This window comes from Buteo buteo, chromosome 4 (genome assembly GCF_964188355.1).
Source record: "Buteo buteo chromosome 4, bButBut1.hap1.1, whole genome shotgun sequence".
NCBI classification, from domain to species: Eukaryota; Metazoa; Chordata; class Aves; order Accipitriformes; family Accipitridae; genus Buteo; species Buteo buteo.
This window is the reverse complement of record NC_134174.1, coordinates 60,589,863-60,602,650: the sequence shown is the minus strand read 5'-3', so window position 1 is coordinate 60,602,650 and position 12,788 is coordinate 60,589,863. Positions and strand designations below refer to the sequence as shown.

At 49.2% G+C, this 12,788-nt stretch overlaps 1 protein-coding gene across 3 annotated transcripts in view; it reads left to right on the top strand.

Annotated features, from left to right (window-relative positions):
- AFAP1L2 (actin filament associated protein 1 like 2) overlaps window positions 1–12,788 on the top strand; it is a 74,036-nt gene that overhangs the window by 19,726 nt on the left and 41,522 nt on the right. The gene's annotated exons all lie outside the window — the stretch shown is intronic.

Sequence of the window (12,788 nt, the reverse complement as noted above, 5' to 3'; positions counted from 1 at the left end):
CCCATAATTTGTGTTTTTTCAATCTGAGGACCAAATTCTGACTATAGTGAGGAAAGTCTCCCATTGACTGCAATGAAATTAGACTTTAGCCCTAGCAGGCTGAATTAAAGGAGAGGTGGACAGAAGGTTTCTGTCAAAATGACTCTGCTCCAGCAAATGCAATTTCTGTCAGTGGTTTGGTTTGGTTTTTGGTTTTCTTCTTTTTTCTTTTTACCCTGAGTAAACCGTTCTGATTTGCTTTTCTCAACTCCCCACCCACAACATGGAGAAAAGTTTACATGAAGTATTTTTTTTGACTGCTGTAAAGCAAGTATTTTGTTTGCTGTAAGTCAAAAAGAAATATGTTTGCCCCAGTTTTAAAGCCTGTCTCTGGATGGGAAACTGGATGTTTTTTGGCTTAGGATGGAGTGGTGGCGCTTAGCAACGGCGACAGCCTTGTCCAGCCCAAATGTGTGCCCAAGTTGAGATGTTATGGTCCAAGTGGGTGGGCTGTGGATGGTGGGTTGTAGATGAGTAAATAACTGGCTGGATTTTGAGGCTCAAGAAGAAAACGGTGGTGGTTTTTACTCTACCTAAAGACCAGTTACCAGCAGAATTTCGCAAGGATCTGTCCTGGGCCCTATCTCTATCTGTGACCTGGTGGAAGGGATAGATGCACCTCATCAAGGGGTGGATAGTTACGACCGAGACACTGAATTCAGCATAAATACATGATACTCATATCATTAGGCAGGTGCCTTCAGGGTGTGTGAGGAGGGCCCTTGCCTGCAGGGAATGGTTGAAGGCTATGTCAGCTGTATTTTGCCATTTTGTGAGAGTTCTGCGCAAGCATCCTATCTGGACAAAGCTGCTCTTCCCTGGGTCCAGGAGGTGCTCGTGTGTGGCTTTTACAATGGGACAAAGATTGCGGGTGCTGCCAGTGTAGTAAGGGATCTCCAAGTAGACGTCCTCCCTCTGGTTGGAATAGGCCAGTCTCCTTGTAGCAACCCTGTCCATTAGTGAAACTCAAATCAAGGTTTCTTTAATGTAGAGTGACTCATTCTCTTAGGATGAAGTTCAGGCTGCAAAAGGCCAGAGCTTCCTTGGATCTCGCCCAAGACTTTAACAAAGCAGCAACAACCTATTTGTATGATTTTTGTATACACTATACAAAATTCCTGAACAAGATGTTCTTCTAACCTTATGAAAAGAAAGGCCAAGAGAGAAAGTGTGATGCACTAGTGGGAGGCATTCAGATGCTGCCAAAACGGTGTGATGTAACTTGATACAGTGCCAATGTTTCAGCTGTAAACTGAATGCAGGTGAATGCTGATTAAAATGAGCCCGCACAATATCTCTCTACTGCAACTGTTGTTTGGTTTAAGGTAGCATCTAGAAATACAGGTGAGGGAAACAGATTCTGTCTGTCTGGTGATATATGAGTATTCTTATCTCTGTATTTTCATCCTAAAACAGAAACACAAACAACCCACAGATATGCAATGTTACTTGCTCTTAATAACTATAAAAAGAACCGCAGACACACCTTACTACTTATGTTTAGTTTCTGATGAGCAGACAGCTTTGGAAAATGTTGGCTTTATTTATTACAGCCTATCATCTTACAGTCTTGATGTGTGTAAAACTCCAATAACTGGCTTGCTGGCTGAGGGGAGAGCAGTGGATGTTGTTTATCTTGACTTCATTAAGGCTTTCAACACTCTCCCATAACGACCTCGTAGGCAACCTGATGAAGTACAAGCTAGAGGAGCGGCCAGTGAGGTGAGGCAAAAACTGGCTGAGCTGCCGTGTTCAATGGGTTGTGACTGGAGACCTGAAATCCAGCTGGAGGCCAGGCACTACTGGTGTGCCCCAGGGGTTGATACTGGGGCCAACACTGTTCAACATCTTCATTAGTGACTTAGCTGAGGGGACAGAGTATGTCCTCAGCAGTTATGTAGATAACACAAAATTGGGAGGAGTGGTTTTTACACCAGGTGGTTGTGCTGCTGTTAAGAAGGACATCACCAGCCTGGAGGGATGGGATCTCCTCAAGTTCGTGAAAGAAGGGCAGAGCCCTGCCCTTGGGGAGGAATAACGCCATGCACCAGTACATGCTGGGGCTAACCAGCTGGAAAGCGGCTTTCCAAAAAAACCACTTGGGGGTCCTGGAGGACACCAAGTTGAACGTGAACCAGCAGTGTGCCCTTGTGGCAACAGGCCAACAGCCTCTGGGCTGCGTTAGGCAGAGTGTTGCCGGCAGGTCGAGGGAGGGGGTTTTTCCGTTATTCTTCCTTGGTGAGACACATGAGGAATGCTGGCTCCAGTGCTGGCCTCTCCAGTACAAGAAAGATGTGAGCACACTGGAACTGGTTCAGGAAAGGGCCATGAAGATGAAAGGATTGGAGCATCTGTCACGGGAGGGGAAGCTGAGAGAGCTGAGACTGTTCAGCCTGGAGAAGAGTCAGTTCAGGGGGATCTCATCCGTATGTATAAATGCCCAGGGCGGGGAGTAAAGAACATAGACAGGCTTTTCTCGGTGGTATCTGGTGAAAGGACAGGAGGCAACGGGCACAAACGGGAATACAGGAAAATTCTATTTAAATGTAAGAAAGAGCTTTTTCCTGCTGAGGGCTGTCAGAAACAGGAACGGGTTGCTCTGAGCAACATGCTGCAGCTAACCGTGCTTCAAGCAGGGACTTGGATTAGAGTCTCCAGAGGTGCCTGCCCACCTCTCCGACGGGAGTAGCGAACCTCTCGGCTGTCAGCACAGTGCGCAGTCCCTTTGAAGGGATTTCAGTGATCTGTGAGAAATCTGGGACAGAGCATGCATTACTCCAGCCCTAGCAGCTGCTCGTGCTAGGTACACCCTTAGTAACAGAGGAGGAACTTTTAAACAGAAGCGTACGTAAGCCATCCTATGATGCTTCTCCATAGAGGCACAGTCTGTATCAGTCAAGGGAGTTTCAGCTTGCTGGAGCAGGGCCTGTGTTCCCGTGACACAGCTGCGTGGATGAACACCCATCCCATTGCGCTGGATCGACTTTTGGCACACTCCAGGTATCTGTGAACTTGTGGCTCTTAAGCTGTTCTACAGATGAAAATCTGGTGTGTTGAGAGCGTACTGTCTGGAAAAAGAGGCTTTTCTGTGCTAATGGATTTACTGCCTCTCTGATTTCCTCGAAGCACTGCTAAATGTGTCATGCAGAAAGGTGGTTTCATCAACAGTTCTGCTTGGCTGGAGGGAAAATGCTCTCTATTTTATTTATATATTTGGTTGGTTCAACATGAAGTCTCCCTTGGCAGGTCAGTCGCTTTCCAGGCACTCACAAGCAGCCGTTTTCTGTTCCTTTGCCATGAGTGAAAGGTACGCTTCCACCCCTGGCCAGCCGTGGTTGGTGTGGGCAGAACTGCCAGCCAGGTTACCTTCCAGCCCAGCCAAGCACGGTGTTTGCCATGTCAAACCTCCTTGGCTGCCCTCTATTTTCAGAGGTCTGGAAGTGTCTCTGGGATGTTCCTCACCAGAGAAACTGGCACACCAGGTCTCCTACACGTACTGGAGTTCAGCTGGGCAGGAGGGACTTCTAGTGGAAAGGCACATCTGTTACTCCTTAAGAGTGACCACTGTCAAGGTTTCCATCCCTCCAGCAAAGCAGTTCTTAGCCAAAGGCTCGGTAATCTCTGATTTTTTTTCAGGAGGAGAGGGAAAGGGAGTAAGTCTTCAGGGTAACTGATTCTTTTTTTAACTGAAGAGCTTAGTTTTGTTTTAAATTACAGTATATTGAGTCAGTGGCTTGGACAGCCCCAGCTGTGTTGGAAAGCTGCTGGAGGGCTTGGTCGGGCAGGATCCCACGTGTCTACTGTAGCTTCGTGCAGGATGCACCTTGCAAGGGGCCTTGCGCCGCTGCTCGCGGAGGATGCCGCGTGGCTCCTGTGCTTGGCTTTGCTTCTCCGGTGGGAGCGTTCCTGTCGGAGGGTTGCGAGCCTGCCCAGCAAAACAAATGACATTGTTTTCACATGGTGTAAAACCGCTCCCTTCACCTTCCCCTGCACCGCTGCCCGTATCCCGGTTGTAAATCCTGAGGGGAAGCAGTGGGCTGAGTCATCTGGCGCTGCGTGTGTATTTACGAAACAGAAAGGCTGGAACGCTGCAGAGGCTGGGAGGCGAAACCGATGCACAAAAGATCTTGGCCAGAGATGATGGGTTCCCCCCACGCTCCTTTCCTGTCCTCAGACTTGGTTGCTGACGCAGATTGCCAGGTTTCAGCTGTGAGGTGATCAATAGGAGCCGGTTCAAGAAAACCATTGATGAGGCATCAAACTGCTGGGCTGAATTTACTTGCTTTTTCCTTGAAAAAAACCTCACGTGTCAGCTCAAGGCAGGGACAGAAGCATGGAAAAAGGCTTGCATAGGGAAGGGCTTTGAAGATTGGTGATGCTCGCAGCAAAGATAAGAGGGCTGGTTGCGCTCGCCCCACAGCACCCAAGGTGATGGGGAGGCTGCCTGTGCAGCTCTGGCCATTTCAGCTGCTCCTTGCATTAACTGCAGCCTGCAGCAACGTAACTTTGGTCTCGCTCGCACAAGGGTAAGCGAGAGGGAGCACCAGGGCTGCTGCCGGGGCTGTTTTGGAGTGGGGTAGCCTGCTGCGGTGGGTGTGCAGCCTGTGCTGTGACACGGAGGGGCTGAACCCGGCATGGTCCCGCACCCTCGGGGTTAGCTGGTTGTTTTGCAGCCTTCCTACATTCCTTCCCGTCCCCTCTCCTCCTGGAATAACAAAATCAGAGCAGGGAGGTTTGGGTTACTCTGCGGGGTCTCTCCTTCCTCCACCTTCTCTGGCAGCTGATCTCCTCTTAATGAGCAAAGTTGCCTGGGGATGCCATTTACGCAGGGGAGGCAGTTCCCCTTGCGCTATTGCATTGATTTCATGTGGAAACTACATGTCCATCTTCGCTTGCGGGTGCTGCTGTCTCCTTCCATGCTTTCCCCGGAAAAGCTGTTTTTCAGCAGAAGGGCTGTGTTTGCAAGCTTCGTCCTTCCTGGAAGGGGCAGGGCAAAACAGCTCATGGTCCTGATACTGGAGGTGGAGACAGTGGAGGAGGAGAAGTCCGGTGGGGAGGGATTGCTCCTTTCCTCTCCGTGTATCCCACCCACACTCTGAGACCGGGGAGTTTGCTGCTGAAGCAAATGGGCAGGAAGTGGGAAGTGAATAAAGGAAAAGGGCTCCTTTGCGTGCTGCGAGTGCTGTGGGACATGCTGCTTGGGCCAAAGAGTCACTGCTATTAGCCTAGCTTTTAGAAAGGGCTTGCTAACTGGACGTAACCCAAATCTGCCAGACCTCAAAGCAGTTAAGTCTGCATTGTGCCTTGTGGCTAGGCAAAATCAATCCGCACAGTTGCAAGAAATAGAAAACAAGCGTGTCATGGGCTCCTTGGGTTTGGGAGTCGTGCAGCAGCTGACGTGGAGCAGCGTGGTCTTGCAGGCAGCACCAGTGCAGCCCAGGGTGGAAGACGACCCTCTGTAAGGTGCACTGGCAGCATCTCAGTAGAGACTCGCTGTCCTATCTGGTTGGACTTGGGTGCCATGCCGAGACCCAAAACTTCCTATGCTGAGACCCCAAAATGCAGACCCAAGCCCTGAGCCCTGGTGAATGTTTCGCAGGTCGGTTGCTGCTGCAGTGGAGCTGGTCCGCCGTGGAGTGCCAGGTATCGATTCGGGCTTGCTGGCCCAATGGTTTCCACCACTTCTGCATCTCTCTGGCTCCCCAGTGTCCTAGTCTGGGATTTGAGGCCAGGGGATTTCTGTTTGTTTGTTTAAGAATGTTTTATTCATTTATTCCTAATCGCATACAGTTCTCATCACTGCTCAGGCCGTGGCTTTCAGCTATCTTGAAATGAAAAGAAAATACATGTTTGTCTTCCAGCACCTTGGGAGCCAAGGGAAGCCTTAGCTAGAGCCAAGATGTAACGTGGCAGTACAAACACTAATATCCGATGTTCCCCCAGATTTGTAATTAAGAGCCGATGATTTTCCCAAGGTTACCAGAAGGACACTAGCCTACAGGACCCAGTTGTCTGGCTGCCATAACACTAAACCTGTTCCTATGGCAATGAGCTGATTGCTGTTGGGTTTTGTGCTGATTTCAGGGTTTTCTTATTTTTTAATTTTTTTTTTTTTTTTTTGCAATGAGCGCTGCTACGTATCTCCCTTTTTCCTGACGCAGCCAGGATCTCGTCACAATTTCTCGGCACCGCAGCATCCCGTAAGAGCCGCAGGCAGTGCCAGGCACTCTGCAGGGACATCGTGAGAAGCAGCCCTTTTCCCAGGGGTCCGTCAGTCCCAATACCATCACAGAGGTGAAGGGGGCCAGTGCAGCTCCAGTGGCTTCCGCGGGGGGCTGCACCGGAGCTGCCGCTCGGTCATTTTTTCTCATAGTATTTTTGTCAGAGGAATGCACCTCCTGACCCGCTGCTTGCAACGCTGCCTGGGAGAGCGGAGCGCTGGGAAGGGGGGGTCCCAGCCATGCTCCAGCCACGACTTGCCAAGTTGCTCCTATTTTGGGAACGGCTGGGTGTTTCCAGGTCCCCTGGGTAAGCGCTGCGTTTGCCTTCTCGCCTTTGTTAATGCTACTTGGACAATAATGAGGACCTGGAAACCAGCCATAATTTATGATCTATTTTTTTTTATTAGGTAAGCAAGAGACAAAATGCATTCTGCTTGCCCGCCTCTCCCCTTTTTGCAGAAGGGATGCCTGTCTGAGTGGGAAGCATGCAGGGAGGGCTGTGCTGGTGCAGGTACCAGGCAGGTTTTTTCACTTGGTTGGTGTTCCCAGGCCACACCTAGCATAGTGAGGGAAAGAAAAGGTATTTTTGTCCTATTGAAAACTTTGGATCCTACTTCCTGCCTGTATTGGAAGGTGAAATGTGTTAGGAATGAGCACAGCGTGCATCTCAGGAATTCCTCTCTGCTCCCTGACTGGGGTGCTTTGGCAGGTGTTAAACTGAGTGCCCGTTGGGAAAGCGCAGGCATGCTCCTGCCTGCTCCTGCCTGCTTTACTGCTGAGACATCCCTCCCCAGCCCGAGCACGGGCTCAGATCCCGTCACAGACTTGCTTAAAAGAGAGTTGTGCGCGCAAAGACGCGCCGTCAAGGGATGGAGTTAACCGTGTGCTTGACTTTAGTTGAACCGGTGCCATAAATAAGCCAGTCACAACAGTACAGCGTTTTGTAAATGTCTGCCCTTCTGAGTTGCTAAAAGGTGGGCTTATTAGTCATGGATTAAGGGAAATATATAGATTTAATACAGCCGTCAGATCACCCACCTACTGTAGTTGGTACATGGAGGGGCTAGAGGGCTTTGCTTCAGGTTACATCTAAGTCTAACCGCTGTGCTGAGTGGGGATGGCCGTGGGGATGGCTCCCTCGGGGCTCTTCAGCTCCAGCTCCAGGTCCTCCCTCTGCTGCATGACTGCAGCAGTGTATCCCGGGCTCTTTGTTTCCCTCTTTTTGTGGGCATCCTGAAAAGTTTTTCTTCAGCACAGCTCCATCTGAAGTCCTTCTGGAAACCAGATGTGTGAGCTCAGCAAGATATCCTGCCTAAATATTTTCAAACAGAAGTTTAGGGTTGCCTTGTGACTCTTGGTTCGGGAGTTGTTTGTTTTTCAGTGTTGGTTTTTGGTCTTGTGGCTATCCCTCTGCATCAAGGCCAGATCCTGATCTGAGTTTTACCAGTCGGACCGGGAGCAGCTCATACTGAGTTGGGTGGCATGAAGGGGAGGTTGGAGCAGATTCCTTGTCCGCAGGGCCTTCTGAAAGGTGACTGAGAACACAGCGGCTGTTTCCTAACCCAAATATCAGCACCGGGCAAGCCCTCACAGAAGCTGCTGGGTCTCACCCCGGTAGGGTGTGCTTGCTGGAACCACAGTTGGCAGCAGGAGAAGGGAAGGAAAGCAGACAGGTTAGGACATCAGTGGGGTTTTTCCTTTTGCAGTAAGAAAAAGGAGACCATGGAAGGGCTTCTTTGCAGCAGTCTGTAATTTCTGAGACGGGCTGTGATGTGCAGGAAGAGGCTGGTTTGGGGGTTCCCAGCTGCAGCCCCACGTGAGGGCCCTCACCGTGCGCCAAAGCAGGTTTCCCTGTGGGATGCTGCTCCAGGATCCTGGCCCCTCTGCCAGAGGAGAGAGCACTGCCTCTATGGGAGATGAACTTAAAAAATTTCCAACCTTCTCCTGTCACTGGGAGAGTAAGGGATTATCAGTAACACAGCTGGAGTCCGTAGGCCAAATTTATTGGTAATTCTCAGCTGCTTTCGCTTAATGCAAAAGGGCCATAAACCCAGTCTACTAGTGCAGTTAACCAGGAGCTATAGGGCTTTGTAGCACCACTCTGGGATGAAGCTGTTGGTGCTATCCTGAGGAATCTGGCCAAGGGGAACTCTACTGGCATGAAAAAGTCTGATCCTTGCACTTACAGCAGGTAGAAAGTTTTTTCTGCTGGACTCCCCACCCCAGCCCTGAAAATCCTGACCCATCAGGAGCTTGCTGGGTTTTCTTATTTTTCTTTTTTCTAAGTGAAGCTGCACAAAAATATTTTTCAAGAAAAAGTTCCTCAGGTCCTGGCTGGTATTTCTGATCATAAACAGCTTTTGTGGTGATGGTACTGCTCAGGAAACCCAGGTCCCCAGGCCTGAGCCTCAGAGATCACTGCCTCTGTCTTGGGGGGGCTCCTACCCCAAGGAACAGTAGTAGCATGTATAGATGTATACGTAAGGGAATGACTAAAATGGGAGAGAGCAGCTCCAGAGGAACTGGCGTTTGGTCTGAGGAGGAGTCGCCTGTGATGTTGCACAATCTGAGCTCGGTTTTGTCCTCAGTCCTTCCCATCCTAGAGGAGAGCCCCGGCAGCCCGCTGAGGTTATTGGCTATTGAAGGGTGGTAGATTCTGTCTGTCTTTTCTTAAAAACAAACAAAATGCCAAAGTTTGGGCTTTGCACTGAATGTGGAGTGGTTTGTGGTTTCCCATTTCAATGAAGTACAGCTGGCATTTGTTTCACTTTCATCTTGGTTTTTCTCTGGTGTTTTGGGATCCCCAGAGCCGGACATCTGGATCTGATGTGAATTGGGAAATTTCTGCACTGTCTGTTTGTGCCTGCATAAAACTGAAGTTTCCTGAGAAGAGGGCATCCTCTTAAATGCTCTTAATTAAAACTTTCGTGGTAGGCTTCAGTGGGGCTGTATGGGTCTATACCAGATGAAGATACAGTTCAGGTAGATATACATGGTGATTGCACAGCAATAATGTGATCTTTATGTATACTCTGAGCATTTCCATGCTCTCAAAGGAATCCTCCTTCTATATGTAACCCAATTTATTTAAACCCAACCTTCCCACTTCCAGTGCAAGTCCAAGATCCAGGTAGACCTGCCCAGCCTGTTGAGCTGCCACAGCTAAGGAACACCCATTTCCAGCCAGTGACTGCAGAGGTGAGCATGGTGAGCAGTGTGTCCAGTGGCCTTTGATTCATGGCCCAAATACCCTTTGATTCATGGCCCAAATACCCACATGGCTGCTTGCATATGGGTCAGGCTGATGTTACCACTGATACCACTTCAAAATTTGCTCCAGGAGGTATCTTGTTTTCCGTGGCAAGATGCCTTTGCCAGTCCACCACTATGTCCCGAAATGTGGCACCGTTAGTAGACCTTCTTGTGATAAGTCTTTGTTCAGGAGTAGCTGTATTTGTATGAAGATTGTTCTGTTTCCCTCGAAATTATGTCAGGAGCTTGTGAAAGAGAGGCCCCACGAGACCCGTAGGGATAAGTGACATAGGCTGAAAACTTCCGTGCCTTTGAGATTATGGTTGGGTCCACAAGCCTGAAGCAGATGGGATCCAACACAGCTTGAACTAAATCCACAAAGAGCATTTGAACGCTGAGACAATTTTTCAGTAAATACTTTGTGTTATGACATCCTGCGAGCTTCCTCAGAGTGTTACTGGAAGCCTGTTTACGCTTGCCAAGCTTCCAGCAAACTTTTTTCTTGCCCACTTGACAGATAAGCAACTCAAGTGCTTAACTTGACTTGCAGTGACCCACTGAGCTGGGAGCGGGGTGGTCCGGAGGGACCGGCTGCACCAGGTGCTGCTGTTGGAGCTCATTCCTTCAGCCTGACTCACCACATCTCACCTGCACCTGGTGAGACAACAGGAGCCCTGTTTGCCTTTGGAGGGCTGTTGACTCATTTTAGTTGTCTCTGTCGCTGTCTGGATATGAACCGTCGAGCAAAAGAGTCTCTACTGTAGGGGAAAGGGTCAAGAAAATGGGCATTAATGCCTTCAGGTAGGGAACAGATGATGGGAGGAAATGGCCCTGGTAGAACACCAGCTTTGGCTTCACTCCAAAGCTGCAAATCTTTTGGCCTTGGGTGTTATTGCAGACCTCTAGCTTTGGCTTTTTTCTTTCCCAGAATTGTTGAGCCCTCCTGGTGGAAGGGGCTAAACGTTGAGTTTGTTGTGAGCTGCTTCAGCTTGCTGAGGAAAACCAGAACAAACATTTCTGCTGGTTTCAGCTGCAGTTTTGCTGTTGCAGCCTCTCGTTTGTTTGAACTGTGAGTTCAAAGCCTCCTGTGGCATAGCAGAGACCTCAAAGCAGCAGAAATTTAGCAAGCATCCTTGGTGACTGGAAACCACTGAGTTTTTTGCATTCGGTTTGATCTCTGACTAACATCGCACCTCTCCAGCTAGAGCAGTGCTCCTGACCTGGCAGGTCAGTCACCGGCAGAGCAAGCATCAGTGCTCACGGACCCTGGAAGCCCCTGAAGCCTTTGCTGCAAACCCCCCGTGATGTAGGAAGATAGACTGTGCCATATACAAAACTAGTCCTCTAAGAAATGTCTTATCTCTGAGAGGTTTGCAGAAACCCTCTCCTGTTCGGGAATGATGAAAGCAAGACAGCTATTAATAAGCTGAAGAGAGAAACGGGAGCAGGAGGCATCTAGTTTTTGGTGGTGGCATCTTTCTCATGTTTTCAACAATTGCAAGGGTTTTCTGTAAAAATGTTTTGAGACACAGATACTCATGAAACTGCATTTCTAATATGGGCTAAAGAGCGCTGGGAAAGCAAAAGAAACTTTTTTGGCAGCAGTTCATCTTAGCCTAGTGTACTTGCCCAATCTGTGTCCTTTTTAAATTCTAATGACTTCCTCAGGCACCACAAACACTCTGGCCTTGTCACTTCTCCTTTTGAAGTTTGCTTCTCATAATGCAGCCTTTTCTGAAGTGCTCCTGCTGTCAGTCAGCTAACTAGTCCAAAACACTCCCCTGCTTCAAAATCACTTAATTTCTTTTAAATTACAAAGAACATCTCTCCTGTTGCTGGCTGCTGACTCATGCAAGAAAGGTAGCATGCATGCCTTGTGTCAGCCAGGAGAGCAAGTTCCTGCAGCCACCTAAAATTGGGCAGAAAATTTGAAAAGCGATGTGGCTGAGGTGAGAAGCAGAGGTCTAGATGCGGTGAGGTGTGTTAAGAGAAAAACATACCTTGGTGAGGCCGGAGTCTGAGCATCACTCAGTGCTGGGTGTGTATCTTCACTGAAACTTAGGTTATCAGCCCCATTGCTGAAGTTTTGTGCTTTGACCTAAAATGCTGCCTGCGATGAAGGGTGAATATTGAAGCAAGAGCACTTTTGAAAAAGTCTCTGAAGTATTTAACTGCACGGTAGCCTTTCCCAGGTTTGCAGGACCAATTTATCAAGCGTTGCAAAAGGCGAGTCTGCAGTTTGGCCCAGACATACCTAAGCTAGCAGGGAGGCAGGGCTTGTGAGCACCATGCTGTCCCAGGACGCTGTTTCCAGGTTGTGTGAGCATGCCGGCCTGCTCAGGGCCGGGTGGAGATGCTGCAGCACTGAGGGATATAAGCTGTCACATGTATTTTTCTTCACTGACCTTCCTCCCACTCCCTCCATTATCCCCCACTATATCCGCCTGTGCCTAGCAAGGGGTAGACTCGCTGGTCCTCACTGAGGTGTCTTAGCCTGCATCAAGGATTTCACCTGTCTTCTGCTGCTTTATACCAACATGCAGCATTCATCCTCAAATGCCCTTTTGAGATAACACCCTGAGGATACAGGTAAAACATGCTGGAGCGTTGCCTCCGAAGCAATCTGGATGAGGATGGATAACCATGGGTGGGGAAAGTACAATGTATTATTTTGTTGCTGAGAAGTTCCTATAGATCCAGTTTCTCTTCCGCATCTCTGAAACCATCTCCGGCACTTTCCTTGCCCCGCAGGAGGGGGAATTTGTAGAAGCGTGAGTTGGCATGTCCCACCTGGAAATTTCAGACAGATGTTATTCAAAATGGAAGGGGAATTTAGATCATGCGTTTCTTGAATGCCACGGAGGAGCTGAGGAGTTTGATGGCTTGAGCAGCCCTCGAGAGCTTGGCAGCTCTTGTGCCTGTGGTTTTTGGTCTGTGTTTCATGCAGTGTATGACCTGTGCAGCAGCTTACCCGGGAGGCTGTAACAGATGTCCCTGCTGAAGGCTGAGATGGAGGTAGTCGCTGCTCCCTGCCCTTTCTGTCTGGCTACCAGGCCAAATATTCCCCCTTGGGTAGTTTCTCATGTAGGCCAGTGTCAGGAGGCAGCAACTGTGGGTAGGCAGCAAAGTCCCATCAATGCCAGCGTGAGAGAAATTGCTTCCCTGGGGTGACTGCTGGACAGAAAACTTGTTTGGGGGCAAACAAACTACTATGTTTGTTCTTCTTTTTAACTAAAGTCAAGTGATGAAGGACTGGGCGCAACGATAAGTAGATGC